The sequence below is a fragment of the Oxyura jamaicensis genome, chromosome 3 (genome assembly GCF_011077185.1).
Source record: "Oxyura jamaicensis isolate SHBP4307 breed ruddy duck chromosome 3, BPBGC_Ojam_1.0, whole genome shotgun sequence".
NCBI lineage: Eukaryota > Metazoa > Chordata > Aves > Anseriformes > Anatidae > Oxyura > Oxyura jamaicensis.
This window is the reverse complement of record NC_048895.1, coordinates 88,909,766-88,927,837: the sequence shown is the minus strand read 5'-3', so window position 1 is coordinate 88,927,837 and position 18,072 is coordinate 88,909,766. Positions and strand designations below refer to the sequence as shown.

Genomic DNA, 18,072 nt, shown 5'->3' with positions numbered 1-18,072 from the left:
AGAGATTCACACGTAGAGCTGCTTTCAACAACAGAGCTGTCAGGCATCTGAGCTCAAATTTTTGTGCAGTTTCAAGAAACTTCTGGGGCTAGCTGTCAACAAGTTAATCAAATCTTACCTTCCTTACCTTACCTTAACAAATCTTACCTGTGGTAAGATTTGCCATGGTAACCTTCAGGGCACTCTGTGCTTTTCTCTAAGCAAACAAGCTTTTCTTTTTGGCTTAATCATATGGTTGTGAAAACTTACAAATCATTATCCTGCCATCACCCTTTTTTTTTTTTTTTTTTTTTTTTTTTTTTCCATATTTAGAAAGCTAAACTGCATGAATCTAAGCATATTAAAGAAACAACATCAGATATATCCAGTTAGGAAAACAGCCTCCTGAATGGAGATCAAGGTTAGACAACCTTAACTCCCTTGAGAGAGAGAGTTGATGATTAATTTGTTTCTGACTGGACTCTGCTTTGAGCTTCCTCTGTAGTTAATACATCTAGACTTAATATCTGAAGGCATCATAAGATGCAGTCACCTTCTGTTTCCCATCTGGGACTCTGATAAAAACACTACTTGAAGTTGTATTTTCTTCAGAGTGCACTTCTCCCTGCAACAAGCTTCTTGTAACTGAGACATTCTTGAACACATTATAAGCTGTTCTTGTTCTACTTTGCCCAAGTAGTTTCCAGTGATTCTTGGCATATCTCTATGTAGAGTGATCCCTACTTAAAAACATAGTCAATAATTTGCCAGTATAACTCACAATCTGAGCAGAGCTTCTTGGGGGTTTTGTCAGTGTTTTGGAAACAAGCTTCTTTGCCTTTACCAGGCATGAAGGCAACCCCTGCAGCCTGGAAAAATGTCAAGTTCCCTGCCTGCTCTCTTGTTGGAATTTGACGTTTCAGTTAGCCTCCTTTCCTCCAATTTTGCCAAAAAATTAACTTGAATTCTCACCATTTGTAATGAAAACTGTACGATATAAGGAGACTGGAGAAAATAGTATCCTTGTTTCTTGGCTGTATTCCTTTTTTTTTTTTTTTTTTTTTTTTTTTTTTTGTAAAGCTTGAGCAACATCAGACTCTAAACTGAGAATCTTATGTACAGTTTTTAAAAGCAGAAAATAGAGCTCATTAAAAGCTAAATTCCCCAGTGGGGTGGGGAGAATTAATTACAAAAATAATAAAAAAATATTTCTGGTCAGGTGGAAGCCAATTTTAATGCTTCAACTTGATATACCAAACTGAAATGTTTTTCTTTATATCAGTTGGTCAGTTTTTTTTTCTATTTGAACAGGTACTTCATAAGAGCTAGAGCTGTGATGTCTTTCATCTCTGAACTTTGGCTGTCAAAATCCACTGTAGTTTTTGAGCTGTTTGAATTGTCTCTGTGATTTAGGGGCAAGCTATGTCTGTGATGCAGCACAACTTTTGTACTTTCCAAATTCACTGAGACTCAGACTGCTTCTGTATCATTGTTAGTAGCAATCTGGTCAAACTTCACTCTTAGTTGTAGGAAGTCTCAAGACCATCAGTGACATTAAAGTGATCTAAATGCAATTGGGACTGACCTAAGCTTATATCAGTTGAAATTATATATTTTAAAGTGAAAAAAAATCCTGTCAATCAAAAATGTCAGTGGGATATCTTGTTATATCCATGCTGGCATTAAAAAATAAATACATCTATTTTGCTTAAGATTAAACAAAATGTTGAATTATCAAGATTTGCTACAGAATGGCAGGTATCACTCTTGATAGATTCCAGCTGCATATTTCAGATCAGCTAGCTGATACTTTAGGAATCAGATCTTGGAGATAATAGTTGGTGACTAAGAAGTTAATTATTCTCACCAGTATAGGCTTCTTGGGTCAGATGGTTTCATACATAACATTTGAAACTATCTCAGAAAATCTTTAAGTCTGTTGTAGTCTACATTTGCAATAGTTGCACAATTTCAAAATTAATGCAAAATGAAACATCATATAAAACAACACATATCACAAGAATTTTGTAAATTGATTGTGGGATTTTTTGTGGTGTTATTGATCTCCCTGTCATGGGGAGGACATTCAGTTTACAAAGTGGAGCCAGTATTCATTCAGATTCCTAATCCCATAAATGCAACAATGTGAATAGCTGCTCTACATCATCTACTGCATTACTGCTACACTGTACAAATAATAAGTAAAGGTGTTACTTGCAAAGAATTGTCTACTCCTAAATATTTTTAAAAAATGTCTTCACTATTTAAGTTTTCAGGTTCATCTTAAGAGACTCATTTTCAGTATAGTGCACACACCCTCCTGACTAATCTTTTAAGTCTGCTTTTTCTGATCATATGAGTGAGACTTTGCATATCTCACCAGGTTAAGATGGAGATGTATTCAGCTGCCCTGGCCTGAAAGGAAGCGTTAGGCTAATAAAACCTAGCAACCTCACTTGTGCTTCTTTAATGTGATTTCAAAAACAAGCTAATATAGATAGTCTGCTTATAATAAATGTAATGTCACATTTTTGTTTAAATGATAAGAGTGTACATTTGGGCTACAAATTTTATCGTTAAAATGTAAGACTTTCTTATACAACAGATAAGATGCATAATGCTAAGATATATTGTTCTGTCTGCTATTTCAGCATCCTCTCTAATTTACCACTCTCCCCTAACCTGTGCTTGTATCATCAATGATGTTTTATTTACTAAAATTTAATGGATTTTTCCCATTAAAATACAAAAACCTTTTAGTTTTTTTTTTTTTTTTTTTTTTTTTTTTTCTACACTCATACTGCCAGATCATGCATAATACACCCACAGCCTTTCTACACAGAGAGGAGAAGTTGGCTTATCATGAAAAGCAGAAAAAAAAATCACAAAGCCAGAGCAATGCAGTGAGGGGGAGTGCTGAAGTGGTCCGGAAGAGAACTCCGGCAAATCAGTGCTTCCCACGCTCAGTCTGCTGCACCCCTTCTGCTCACCCCACCGGGTAGGAGCAGTCATGGGACAGCTATGGCCAGAAGGGAAAATGGTAATGTAGAAGAAAATGTATTATAATAACAAGGAAATAGCATAGATAGCCTGAGTGTTTTATGATAAATAGTGTCTAAAATCAAATGCATAAATGGAAACAATGGACAGTAGCTGTTTAGCAGTCTGTTAATAAGCATTCCCACTCTAATGATACACTACTCACATATAGGTATACTTGTGCATAGGTTAAGTAGAAGCATTTTTCACCTGTTCCCATGTTGCCTCTGGCTCTAAATGAGTCCTCCAGAAGTTTTCTTGGCTGTTTCATCAAGCTGCCTTTCTGAGGGAAAGCTGCCCATACTTCTCAAGGCAAAATACAATCTTTCTATCCATTCAGGAAGAAAAGGAAGGAAAGAAAGAAGCTTGATGTGGAAGGAAGGAAGTTAGTGATGTAATCCATTTCTGCCTCCTAATTTAAAGCTGCTAGGGAAAAAAAAAAAAAAAAAAAAAAAAAAAAAAAAAAAAAAAAAAAAAAAACGGTGATAATTAACAGTCTTTGCAATAAAATCGCCATGGATTTACTAATTCATGAGCTTACTGTCTGAGTTCCAGTTAGACTTGCAGGAAAGAAAAATTTCAATTTTGGTCCATGTTTCTATTATAGCACACACCAAACTAAGCAGACGATATTGACTGTAGGTAGGAGATTCTCATCTTGCTTAGTTACAAGGTTGAATAAGCAAGCACAGATTTAGCAAATAGCAGTGCTGGAGCCAGGATAGTCTAACAATAGAAATGTGAGAAGTTTTGTAGGAAAATTTTACATCTTAGATTTTACAAGCTGAGGAACATGAGGGGAGATAGAGGTAAGCTTTCAGGCATAGAGCCAATTCCAAGTGAAGACGGAAAGTGTTGCTGTAAGATCTACTTTATTAGATCCAGCAGTTAGAGAAGTTAGTGTGCATTTATATGGTCATTTTAGCTCAGATTGGGAGTGTACTTTTGAAATGTATCTCCACGTGCAGTGTTTGAAGGAGTGAGCTCAGAATTCACACAAGGTATTTTTTTAGAATAAAACCAAACCAGAAGATTCGCTCCAGGTGTGCATCTTAATACTTTAGGCCTTCAAAAACTAATCCAAAGTAGTCCCTTACAATGTATGTAGTGCGGACGCTGAATCCTATGCACTAATTGCTTTCCTCAATAGATCAGGTCCTACTGCTCTGCTTGTTAATACAGATATAACGTTACAATTTATGCATTGGTTCACAGCATATATTTTAGCTTTAAGCTCACTGCTTCTGCTTCCGGACAAGGCTTACATACCTGAAAGCATAGAGTTAGGATAAAAAGCCAGACATAGTTTTTATAATAATAACAATAGTAATGAAATATCTGCTTACAAACTTTGTGTTGTATTTCTGATCGCGTAAAGGGCATTCTTTCAAATGCTAATGCAAGCAGTAGTGAAGAGGTTAAATGAGTGCATTCACAAAAACATTGGCATTCTTCACTCTGTATTCTGAGATGTGCCAAGGTAAAGAAATGTGTGAACTATCTTTCACTACTGTGAAACTAGCAAGAAAAAAAAGAAGACAATATGTTAAAAAAATATATTTTAACAAGATTTGGAATCACAAGCTCTGAAAATCATAGCAGAAAGCAAATGGTTTCTTTGTGGTGTTACTATGGTACAAGAACGTAGATGGCATGGGGATTCTGCTATGTGTTTCTCTCTTAACATACTTGAATTTCTTTTCAGTTTAACCTTCAGTTTGACTTTTGGAGAGATTGAAACAATTATACTTTTTCTATCATATGCTTTATCCTAAATTTCTGATATGCACTCTGAGCTGTAACTTTTTTTTTTTTTTTTTTTTTTTTTTGGTGGAAAGATAGTGAAGGTTATAAAACAATTAAAAAAAAAAAAAAGAAAGAAAGAAACAGTTTTCATGAAGGACATAGATCAGTGTGGACTAAGGGCATGACTGAAGTTGGTTGTGATGTAGAAACAGCAGAGTCTGAACATGAAAGCTCTGTTTTTTGCAGTTGTCATTGAAACACTGAAGTGCTGGAATGTCTGAAGTACTGAGTTGTCTGAATTTTACAGCAAAGAGTGAAACCAGAATGGAGACTCAGTGTACATAAGAGCCTGAGGTCATAGATCTCCCTGTGCATAAAAGAAGTGGGGGGCAAAGTGTGTGTTTCTCTAAAACTCACCTTTGCTTCAGTATCAGCAACTGAGAGCTTAAAGTACTTGTTCAGATCCTTAAAAAATTCAGTGCAGTTATAAAGGAATAGATCTTCTGTATGTTGTGAATAGTTCTCGTCCTGTCATGTGGGTGTTACGAGGAAACTGTTGTAAGGGACCCCATTTGATAGAAGGCGTGCTCTGAAAGAGGAATCTAATATTAAATCAGGTTTTACTTAAAAATATATGAGAGGCAGACTGAAAATCCCAGAAAGGTGGGTAACCACAGACTATGCTGCCATTAGCATTCCGTCCAGTACAGACAAATGACAGTCAGGTGTCCATGCTCATATACGTTATATTTCTGAGACAGACGACAGGAAAGCATGGGAGTGCCATGTTGCAGGCTCAGATACAATGGAAACAAATTAGGGAGGACTTTACCAAAATTATGTGTGGAAGGCATAACAGAGATTAGAGAATAGCTTCAGTCCTAGAGCATATAAATATTAAGTACCCTGGTCAAGAGAACATTTGGATACAATATCAACATCAGAACACAAGCAGTTGTGTTAAGACACCATCAGGTTATTTCAGCCAGTATGACTTCTTAAAGATTAATTACAGTCAAATACAACTATTTAAAAAACACAGTAAGTCAATTAAAAACAATCAACCGACCAGCCAACCAACCAACCAAAAAAGCAACCAACCAACCAAAGCCCTCTCATAGTGAGTACTACCCAACAGTATTTAACAAATTCTAGACAACTTCCATGGGAACTAGAGTTCTCTAAAACTTTCTAGGTTGGAGACGACTCAAGAACTTTGTATAAAATGCAACAATTCAGCTCTGTGCAACTAAGGGGAAGAAGCTATTTTCAAAGGAAACTGTTCCTTCAAGAAAGGATGTGATTTGAAGTCTATTAAAGTCACTACTGTAGAATCAGAAGATAATGGTACTGCATATTGGCTAATCATTATGGTGGTTGTAAAACAACTGCACAGCAAATTATAGATCTACAGACAACTGAAGGTACTGAAATGGGCATTGTTGTCACTGTCTGCTTCGTATATTGATGATAATCTTGCCTGACCTTTCCAGAGAGGGAATATTTATATCCTGTGGAGTTATGAATCTGGCACCTGACATTTGGCTTTTGCACATAGAGTTGGATGAAATGTTCAGCACACTGATGACTTCTGCAATGCTATTCTGTCACTACAGATGGCTCTGCACAAGCACAGAGGAAAAGAAAAACGCCGGTCTGTTTGTGAGACTACCCACATTCATGCAGGAGAGGCACAGTGGGATGAAAATACTGTAACTAACATCCTCTTTGCCAATGACAAGAACTATGACTTTGAGGCAGAAAATAGAAAAGGACATGCTTACTGAGAAGGAAGGTCAAAGAACTAAAATTAGAAAATCCTTCCTCCCAAAATACTAGGATTTGCTAGCCCATTTATCAGAATAAGTAAATAAATATGAAGACTGATTCTGGTGGGTCAGGACAGATAAAAATAATGGCTGGCCCAGAAGTGGAAGGGAAGAACAAAAATATAGCAATATTAAAACACCTGTCCAAATTTTGACGTCATTTGTGTCAGAAGAAGAGCCTGTAGACCAGTTTTGGGGCAAGAATATAGAATAACAGACTCAGTAGAACAGCATGGAGCATTTGAAACAGCAAAGCATGTGACTGATCATAGATATTTGTGCTCTGAGCTCCTGGACAGATAAAAACATGGTGTTACAATGAGATGCACAGAAGAAAGAAAAATACTGATGGCAGAAAATGTAAAGAAATAGCCAGATGTTTATCGAAGTGTACTTTTAGCGGGATCCAATACCTCTGTGGCTGTACTCAAATACAGAAAGAGCTTTTGGCTTAGTCATTTGGGATGAAATGGTAGCACTGTCTTAGCAGTGGTTATTCTATGTTACACCTGAACTTCAAAATATAAATGTTCACTAGTGGCAAGTATCAGCAAGGCTTCCAAAGAATTCGTTGCATTTCAGTGCAAGGAGATTTTGATGAGTTATGTCTTTACTATAGATGTTCCACAGGCTGAACATTTCTGGACAATACCAAGTTGCTAAAAAGGTTGTTGTATATAATTTGATTGAATTGATTTTGCTGTTTTAAAAAATGCACAAGAAAAACTTAAAATAGGTACTGAGCAGCATGACTGATTAGCACAGCACACATAAGTCATGCAGAGCAGAGTATGCAAAAAGAGTCTTACATTTTCAGAACACAGAGCTGTAACTCTGGGACATCTTAATCAGGAGGTACTGCAAAAACATACGTGTCCCCACTGGGATTTGCAGTTGCTGGTAACAGATTTAAGAGGGTTACCAAGAGTGTATGCAACAAGAGCAACAACAACAGAAAACAGCTACAGAAAGTTTTATGGTACTCAGGTTGGAGCATGAAAATACAGGAAAGGACAAATATATTAGAGATTTGAAAGGAAATCTCTCATAGATAAATGCTTTAGGGAACTGCAAACCAGAGCTAGCCAATAATCAACAAAAGCACAGAAGTGATTGGAAGCAGTCTATCAACATTTAGTTGTGGTAGGGTCAGAAAAAACACAAGCTTCAATAAAAGTTTTGGGAAGTATATAGTGGTATCAACATATTATATGTGTATAAAACATTCTGTGAGGCAATCCCCATATTGCTCCTCTCCTCAGATATTAATTCTGATGCTAATTTTGCAATTTTAGAAGAGAAGATGTTACCTGATAACTTTAATCAAATTAGAAAGAGCTCAGCTAAAGCTCACTGTATTGTAAAGTCAAGTAAACAAACAAACAAAGAACAATAACAACAACAAAACCTGTGTTCTGGCAAGGCTAGTATTCTCTGATCGGTAAAGATATTGTTGGGTTGAAAATGAAAAGTGGGGAAAGGATGACAGTGACAAAGACAGAGGGAAAAAACCCTCAGGTTTCAGAAAGGAAAGCATTACGAACAAGCACAAAAGTAAAAAATGTAAACGGGGTAAGAGAAAAATAATGTAATCTTTTAATGGTAATATCACCATGTTCTTTTAAAAATTTATTTCTTAAAACCATCTGCCTGTGACTGTTCCCTGCTGCTCAGAAAACAAAGCACTTTTGCTGTAGTCCTGAGTCATCTTAAATTCTCTGTATCAAATGTGCAATGTTGTTATATCAGACTAAAAAATAAAAATTAAAAAAAATAAAAATAAAAATTGTTGATGGTCTCTAATGGCCAAATAGAAATTGTCAACTTGAAAACTACCAGGTTTTTATAGGAGACATAAATGGCTTAGCAAATGGTATCAATCTTTTTCAGCATCTCAAAGTAATACTAAGGAAAATAATAAGTGCAGACTGAAGTGCCTATAATAAGTTGCTTAATAATGACAAAATATCGTAATTGACACAAAAAGAAATTATTTATTTTCTTATGGAACATCTTATCATGGGTAATGGGTATGAGTGTTATGGGGCTATTGCATAGTTATGCAGGAACATCTCCTTTGCCTTTAGGAAATGTTTAAATTGCAAATAAGAATACTAATCATTTATTTTAAAGTTTCAAGAAAACAATTTATAATTCAAAATCAATTATAAATTATATTAATAGTTTTTGTTTGTTTGTTTGTTTGCTTTTATAATGGATGCTTTGAAGGAATATAATCCAAAAGTTATCAGTCAGATAATGAAATGTTAGTTTGTATACAAATATATTGAAGAATGCTTTATGTCATCTAGATAAATTTTAAATAGACGAGCATACTTTTATTAATGTGCAAGAAAACTGAAAGCTTGCTGTGATAGACTTGTCTTTTTTCTTTGTCTTCAAATTAAATGAACGTTTACATTTTAAATTGTGGCCTGGTACGGTCTAACTGGCAAATGCAGCAGAAGAACTCTTAATTAATAGCTGCATTTATTACCAATTTTTAACTTAAAACCACTGCAATTTGTAAAAATGATTATAAATCACTTGAGTGTATACTCTGCATTTGGCAGCATGAAAATGCATTTAACTTTCAGTGATGATCAATTTTTAAAATAGTTTGTTCTACTTTAAAAACCCAATGCTATGGACATTCTCAACCTATTGCCTCATTAACTGCATTCATATTAAAATACCACTCCATTTAAACGAGAAGATAATTATAATACCTTGAAGAAAATGAGATGTTATTGCAATAATTAAATCTGAAATGAGATGCAGATAGTTTAGACCTGCTGCTTTCCCGGCTATTTAGTGCTGAATACCATTTCCATTGGTCACACTGAATTACAATATTAGACACCAATAACAGCGTAATACCTGATAGATTAAAATTGCTCATGGAGACTGTAGGACAAGAATTTACTGACCTCTGAATTTTTTATTAACCATTCATAATATGTCACATTTTTTTCCCATGTAGATTTTCAGTTGTATGCTCCCTTTTTGTATAGAAAGGGGGAAAAGAAGAAGGATGCAGAAACATTCATCCTCTTTCTTTCATTTCTATATCATTTCATTTCATTTCATTTCATTTCCATAATCATGGTGGTGCAGCTCTGCTTTGCATGTCTAAGGATGAGTTTCTCTTACTATAGGTTGTTCGCACTGCATTGTTTCAAGACAGAATATACTAATCATGTCTAGCACAGGCAACATTTTTTCCTGCCCCACTTTATCAGCTTTTAGATACAGCAATATGGGGTTCAGAGTCAAGGCCATTTCTATGCATGAACAGTAATCCACAAATATTTGCAATCAACTGTCACCATAAATTTGGCAGTTCTTTTTGTCCATCTTAAGCATAAATGTCTCCTTTCTTCAGGAGAGGAAATAGCAGAACATATTTTTGCACTGGAACGTGAGGAAGGGAATTTCTCATTAACAAAACCTGTTTCTTATGCTCTTATACAGCATTCCATTATACTCAAATACAGAGAGGTATGTTATGTTCTGTATGTTTGTTATTGATCATAATTCTTGCTACTGATCAGCACTGAATAAAGACACTATCACTACAATTTTCCAGTATTATTTCATACATATCCCCATAAAAGTAATGCTTATAAATCAATAACCTGTAAGATTATAATACCAAACATTGTAATAGTTTACAATAGATAATCATAACCTTATTTATTTACATGACTGGTTATTTAACTTGTTCTACATAGAGGCTAGACACATCAAATCAAAAAAAAAAAAAAAAAAAAAAAAGTGTCCTTGTATTTCTTAGTTTGTATATTGCCTGTTGCCTGATGTCTGCAAGGATTATCTTTTAATGCTCAGAGCATTATTGTTTAGCATGAAAAAATTAAAAAAAAAAAAAAAAGCAACAACACAAAAGAACAACAAAAACAAATGAGATTATATGGACAATGCAGAAGGGGATTTTCAGCAATGAGATTTCCACTTGGCAGAAGACTATTGCCTTAACAAAAGCTATGATTTTCCCCAGAGGCAGTTTGCTATAAAATAAATGTTTGTAAAAATTTTATCATTTCCCAGCTCATGGCAGAACTGTGAATATGCAGGTGGTATATAAACCGAATGTATCACATTTATACTGCTTTAACTAATAAACAATCTGGTAACTATCAAAAAAGAATTCATATCAGGTAGGCAAGCGCAGCACGCCTGAGTTCCCTGGTAGCACAGTACAAATGGCACATTGAGACATCACAGAGAATTAGCTTTCACGGTAGAAGCCAGTTACTCTAGGTTTAAGAATGCATCCAGACAATCCAAACACCCCTGCTCGGCAGCTGCCTAACCTTGGAAGTGCTTAAACCTCATTACATGTCCTTCTGGTTGGCGTTAAAATTCTCTGGCAGTGTATCTGTCGTTGGGTTCTGCTGTCTGGCTGAACATCATCATCAGGAATGGTTGAGGCCTTCTCCCACATGAGCTTCATGGGGATCCATGGGATGGGCAGAAGACAGCTGCTGCTCTCTGGTCTTCCCGTAGGATGGGGCCCCTCCTAAAATTCACCCAGAGCTGGCCTTGTATTGCAAATTTCACAACAGGGTAAGACGAATTTGCTATGCCCATATTTGATTGAAAGGATAAAAATTGTAACAATTAAAAGGCTCCCAGGCTGAGAGGAGTTTCAAACAAGGCTGAAGATGCATCCTAGAGGAAAAAAAAAGCTGGCCATGGCAGCATGGAGCTGGTGCACCACAAGTGGGCATGACCTATCTGCCCCTGGGGAAAGGAGGATGCTTTGCAGAGTGGCAAAGAAGAAAGACATGAGAAAGCATGACTTTGTGCCTGGTGCTGCAGGCCACGTTTGAAAATATCTGCAGATCAGCTCATCAGCTCATCTTCTGATGTTCTTGGTGCCTTGAAAGTATTTGCTTAGGAAATCACACTTTTTTTTTTTTTTTTTTCATTTGCACAGTTATCTGTTTTTTGTTTGTTTGTTTGTTTGTTTTTAACCAAAATGAAGAGCAGACTGTGAAATGTATCAGTTACATGGAAATATGTTTATAATTGTGATTTATTTTATCCTTTGTAGTATTTTTACGGAGTCTCTTCAGTTTTCTTCTGAACCAATGGCACATATATGACAGGCTTTATAATACTGCACAAGGCTGCAGTCTCCCTTTATTCTTCCATGAATCTTATATTCCTTCCACCTCATTGCTTTAACAATAAATAAATGTTTAAAATGCAGTTTTATACCTAAAACCTTAGGCTCACTTGGTAGAAAGTTGGTAAAATGGATTCAGACCTGCATGGACTAAAGCACCTATATTCAGTGCAGGTCAACCAAATGAGTAGGAACACAAGCAGAAGATAAGAAACACACCTGCAGTTTGAATTTTTTACTGCCTAGAAGAGAGCCCTCTGAGCAGCGTGCTGTTTTTTGAGTACAATCTTCTGAAGCTGTTGGATGTCCCCTTCTGCTTGTGGAGATGCTTACTAGGTAGCTCTGGAAGCTCAAACCCACTTCACAGTTTCAGTGTCTGATTGATGTTGCAGTTTCAATCTTGCAGGAACCGTTCATTAGATCTGTCTGTGTATCTCAAGACAGGGTCAACATAAAGATTTCCTTCATCTACTGGAGAGCTTAATTGGATAATCCTTCAACGATGAATTACATAATGGACTGTCAGGGCTCTCTGAAGTCAACTGCCATTCTTATTTTATCCTATGATGTGGTGTGAGGATTAAAATTTCAGATTTTATGGTGCAGTTAAGATAAAAGGACTCTACCAGAGAAACTGTACTCCTTTATTTGTAGCGTGTGAGAAACTCACAATGATTGGAAAGGGATGGTAGAAAATTTCTTCGTGTCATGTTTTGATTCAGATGTCTTTGCAATTGCTTCTTTTTGGACCTTAAGAATCTCGAGACCTCAAACATTGAGGCCAATTACCTTTCATTTTTGATGTGAATAAATATAATTTCTTTTGGACACAGAACTAAGTGAATACATTTGCAGTGAATAGTTAAATTTCAAGTAGCATTTAGTATTTTTCTCTATTTTTTAAAGTTTAAAAATAAACAGTGTGAGTTCATTGTAAAATTTAAAACGATGCTGACATTATTTATTAAAATTAAGTTCAGATAGGAATGTTAGGTTTACTTTTTTTTTTTTTTTTCCTTTTTCTTTTTTCTTTTTAATTGTAGTAGAGCCCTATGTAAGGCAATTCTGCCTAGAAGAGATTTGTGAAATCTACTTTTCTGAGGTGGTGGTGTGTTAGAGGTGTTTCTTTGACCCAAACACATACAGCACATAGACAATATTGAAGGGAGGTAACTTGTGCTAAACTACAGGACTGTTGGTGACATATTAAAAGTTCAAAGCACATGAAATATATTTTTATAGTAGACTTCATATCTTCAGTCTAGCATGTAGTTGGATAATGAAGACTAGAAATGAGCTTTTAAAGGAGTTTTGGGTGTGATAATAGGTCTTTTAGTGAGAAATGTTTATGAGAATAAGATGTCTCACTCTTATTTTGAGGTGTCACATTTTGAAAGTTTTGATAATTCATGTACCTGCTTATGCTATTATGTTAGCTCACAGTTGGCTCATCTCTACATTCCTTAGGATTTATGCCTTAAATAGCTGATAATCAAGTGTAAACAATTGTTACTTTTTAAAATAGGATTTACATATATTATGATAAACCTGATACTCTCAGAAAGTAACTACAGGAGGGCACTATTAATTCTAAACGAGCATTTCCTGTTCCTCTGTCCTCATCTTCCTCCTGGCACCCTTACCTTCCTCTGCTGGCAGACAAACAACAATAAAATGAGATTCCAAAGCTAATTGTGGTAGGACTGAAGTGCATGAATTGCTGATGCCAGGAAGGTTCCCTAGGCTTCATGAGAAAACTGAGCTTGTAGCCACGTGCAGGTCTGGCAGGTACTATTGGCACCCAGGCTTCCTTACAAAAAAAGATTTGTCTTGGGTCAGAATGCAGAAACCAACAATAATCCATGTTGCATAAACAACACCAGCATTAAAACTCCACTGCAGAAGTGTGAAGGCTAACTTTGCCATTTAGAGGCACCTAATGAAGATTTACTGAGTCATTTAATAGACCTACAGAGGCTCTGTAAGTGTTTTATTGATCTGTTTTGTGTTCACAATAGCAATTTTAATTATTTTTAACATTTTTGGAAATTAATAATTAGAATAGTTCACATGCTGTGATTTTTAAATTAACAGAATTCTTTTACTTTGGGCTTTAAATATCAGCAGTAGCTTCATTGATGGAAAAATTTGGCGAAAATATTATTCAAAATTTCATGTTTCAGAATACCAGATGAAGCAAGAAATTACTCAATTTTTTGCTGCTTGGCTTGAAATTTAAACTCTTTCTCAATGTACATCTTTGCCTTTTGAACACTATCCTGTACAAAATAGCTGCCATTTACAGTGGAAAAAAAAAGTTACATGGTGCTTTTCCCATGGGACTTTTTTTTTTTCCTTTTTGTAAGTTTTCCCCCCTTAAACTGAAAGTAATTCAGACATGAAAGCATACGCTCTTGCTCTGTATATATGTAAAAGAAGGAAAAAAAATAAAGGGAAAATCCCTCCTCTTTTCACACAGCAAATGTCCCTTGGCCATTGATAATTGATTATTTTATTTCATCCTCAGTCTTTTATGCTCAAGTCTGTTTTCACTAGCTATTTCATCAACTGGTTTTTGCTGTCACCTTTTGTTCTTATTTCAGTGACCGTTTTTTTGCAGCAGAACCTTTTACTGCTCAGGATATAGCTGGCTTTTTGTTTGTTTGTTTTTAATTCTGAGACTGATAAAAGCATATTAAGGTTAATGAATGCAAAAATTCTCCATCAGTTTTCAGAGATGAGAATGTCAGAGGTTCAAATTGGGTAAGCTCCCTAGTAACAGAGACATAATAAACAACATTCAGAATAATATGATCTGAGGTCAAAGTCAGTAATGATAAATTCATTGCAGTGCTTTAAAGTGTAATCTTTGTTTTTTTTTTCACTATCCTGGATTTCTTTACTTTCTCCATCCTATTTCCAGTTATTTGTACTTCATCATTCATTCCAAATTATGATGGCATCAGTTATTATTGCTACCTCTGTATTAATGTAATTTGAAGCTTTTTCCTGAGCCTTTAACATCACTGGACACATTGTTCTGGAACCTCATAATACTGAAATCCTGATGGCCACAGCTTCTGCATGTTTTGAATATATCTGCTCTTTGGCTCAATAGTTCTGTGGCCTTTATATACAAACATATGGTAGCATGAGGTATTTTGAGTAACATAAAGTGTAGGGAGTAGTTCTGTGAGGGTCCATTGAGGCAGTGTTGTAACAATGTGGTTTTGTGAGATATGTATTGATATGTATATACCAGTTAGTCTCAGTTTAGATCTTCATTTAAAAATAAAAGTTTGTGAATTGTGCTTCCATATCTGTCTGATGCTTTTTCCTGCCCTAATTCAATATTAATTTAATAATTAATATTGATCAATAATTAATATTGATCAATTTTCAAACTTGTAGAGGTCCAACTGAAATTAGAAATTAGTGAAATAATTCACAGTTCCGGAAGGCACACATTGGAGACGATGAGATAGATGGATTTTTTGTTCTGCTAGTGCTAGGCTGTTGGTAATTGAGAAGTAAATGTAATTTGGAGAACTCAGAAGGCTTTACATGATAAAACTACTGAAGGCTCCCTCCCTGCCAGGTTATCTGTAGCACATCACTACAGCTGTATCTCCAGATTACATTTTCTTTCATTGTATTGTTCTCCCTTACAACTGTTCATCACCATTTGCAATGTCGGATTCAGAAATTAGTGTTCAGTTGTGCCCTAGAGTCATCTGTTAGCCAAAGTATTGAAATTTGGAACCTCCTTTTACACTGGTGAAAACCTTTTAACTGATTTATGAGAACTGGAACAAGAGTGAAAATGTTAATGCTTGTGTCTATATAACCCAAGAAAGCAGCTGTTTCCTAAATGCATGATACATTTCACTTTTGACCAAGCTGTAAATAGCAAGAATTAAGGCTCTCTTCTCATCCTGTGACATACTGTTTTTATAGGATGAAATTACAAGATGTGTAGAGTGAAATGTTTCTGGGATTCCATTTAAAACAAACAAACAAAAAAACGACTTTACTGGCTTTCTTTATGTAAAGATTTAAGCATGAAAAAGAAAGGTTCATATTTACTGGTTTTAATTTCCTCTTACCTTAATATTTACATCTGCACTGTACCATTTTTTGTTTGCTTGTTTTCGTGCATATACGTTGTGAAGACATATGCCTCACAGTAAATATCTGTCATTTGTTATCTGATTTCAATCATGTTTACATAGTTATCACAGTTAAGCAAATGTATGAAAAGATTCATCTTTCTTTTTACTTTAAGTTTGCTCTTGTTATGGATAATAAGTGACACATGCTATTTTGTTGCCTGGGCTATCGCTTTATCTATATCTTCCTAACGAACCTCTTTTTACATACCTAGATACATAACAATTTATTTCAGTATATACATGTTTACTTTATTAGAGATGTAATGGATAGACAAAAATATTTTTGAAGAAGGCAACAGATCTCTGGAAGTTTGAACTAAAAACAACAAATAACTTAGTTCTTGCTGTTCTTATTTCATCTGAAAGGAAGATTAGCATAGTTACCACATTGTCACAACAAAGTTTGTTCCTTCTCATGTAAGGCATTTTTAAGATAAGTATCACTGATCCATTGCCACTCAAGTGTGACACCCTAACCTTGAGCCAAAAGAAATTTTAAGCCTGAAAAAATTGTTGTACCACCTCAGAATAGGCTAGAGAAATTAAATTGAATTCTATATCAAAAGCTGTACCTTGGTCCAAAACCAGGTCAATGCCAGATCAGCTCTCCACCTCATTGTGACCTGCTGTCACAGAAAAAGCATGCTCTATTCTGAAAGGTGTTTGAATCCACTGGCCTTATATGAGCCAGTCTTTTGAGTCTTTTACTGCAGTGCCAGTAATTGTCAAATACAGTCATTTGAAGTACTGAGAAACAACAAAATGTCTCACTGTGTTTTATTGATACAATTTAATGGATAAGATTGCTTTTGTCTGGTTGAGAGGCACACCTGAATAGCTGGAGTTAGGTTTATTTGGTTTAGCTTTTTTGTATCATTGTGTAGCAGTGTGACAGAAGTGTCTGTCCATGCTGACATGCACACTGGGGTTCAAGAATTCAAGATATACAATAAAGGTGTCAGTGGTGCCTCTGAAATAAGTACCGCATGGTCAGTTGTGGCTGTCAAATAAAAAAGTCTAACCTGATAGTGTGTGGAAGCAGTGCTATTTGGTTTGTATTTTCGAGACTTTGGCTGATGAGAACAAACAATAATGACAGAAGAAACATATAATATTTAACCATGATGTATGTGTATTTGCAACTGCATATTTTAACTCCACGTTATCTTTGTTGTTAAGATTATTTTAAAGTGAACTTACTGAACTCAGACCTGGAGAAGTTACATGATACCGGTGTATTTATGTTGCTTTTGGATGGTCATATTCTTTGGCTCCTTCCAAGAAGATTATTATTAAGGAGATGTAACACACCACCAAGAGCTCTGAGAATTTACATAGCATCGTTTTTTCTCTGTATAACACTTCATGCAAAGGTCAAACTAGGTATGAAGAACTGTAAAAGCACTAAGCTATCCCATTCATAAAAACATTATTTCAGTGTCCCATGCATGCAAAAAAAAAAAAAAAAAAAAAAAAAAAGGAAAAGAAAAAGAAAAAAGAAAAGAAATACAGCATTTTTCAGTAGTTATTCAGATAGTAGTACTCGCTGCACTCCTGGTGTCTTTCAAACTAATGAGTCTTTTCCTTTCAATACTGTAAGAAAAGGATTATGATAAGCAAAATATTTTTTTAAATACATGCATGTAATCCAGAATATAAGTATTAAATTATCTCAGACAATGCCTTGCAGTTCCTGCATAGTACTGTAACTCAGGATTGAGATCATTTCTTTCTTTCAGCTGCATTTTTGTATCTTGATTTGTTTAGATTCTTGTAAACACAATCATTATTCTGCTTTGTAATGGCTGACGTTGGGATGATTACAATATAACATTTTTTCCTCTAAATTACTGATACTTTTATGCCTATTTTCATGAAAATGCATGTTTTTACTGAGAATAAATTACAGGCATGACTAGGTAGATCAATAATCATCTTAATGCTAATGGTTATAACTTTATATATTATACAGGCTCTGGTTGGGATGGAGTTAATATTCTTCATAGCAGCCTGTACATTGTTGTATTTTGGATCTGTGACTAAAAAAGTGTTGGTAAAACACCAGTGTTTTGGCTGTTGCTGAGCAGTGCCTGTGCAATGTCAAGGCCTTCACTTTTCCCATCTGTTCCCCTGCGAGTAAGCTGAGGGGATACAA

General features: G+C 35.3%; 1 protein-coding gene and 1 long non-coding RNA gene across 7 annotated transcripts in view; both read left to right on the top strand.

Annotated features, from left to right (window-relative positions):
* ADGRB3 (adhesion G protein-coupled receptor B3) overlaps positions 1–18,072 on the top strand; it is a 467,103-nt gene that overhangs the window by 64,522 nt on the left and 384,509 nt on the right. The gene's annotated exons all lie outside the window — the stretch shown is intronic.
* LOC118165041 lies at positions 9,716–17,368 on the top strand. Its single transcript, XR_004749831.1, has 2 exons — positions 9,716–10,388; positions 10,423–17,368. It is a non-coding gene; the product is annotated as an uncharacterized LOC118165041 (long non-coding RNA).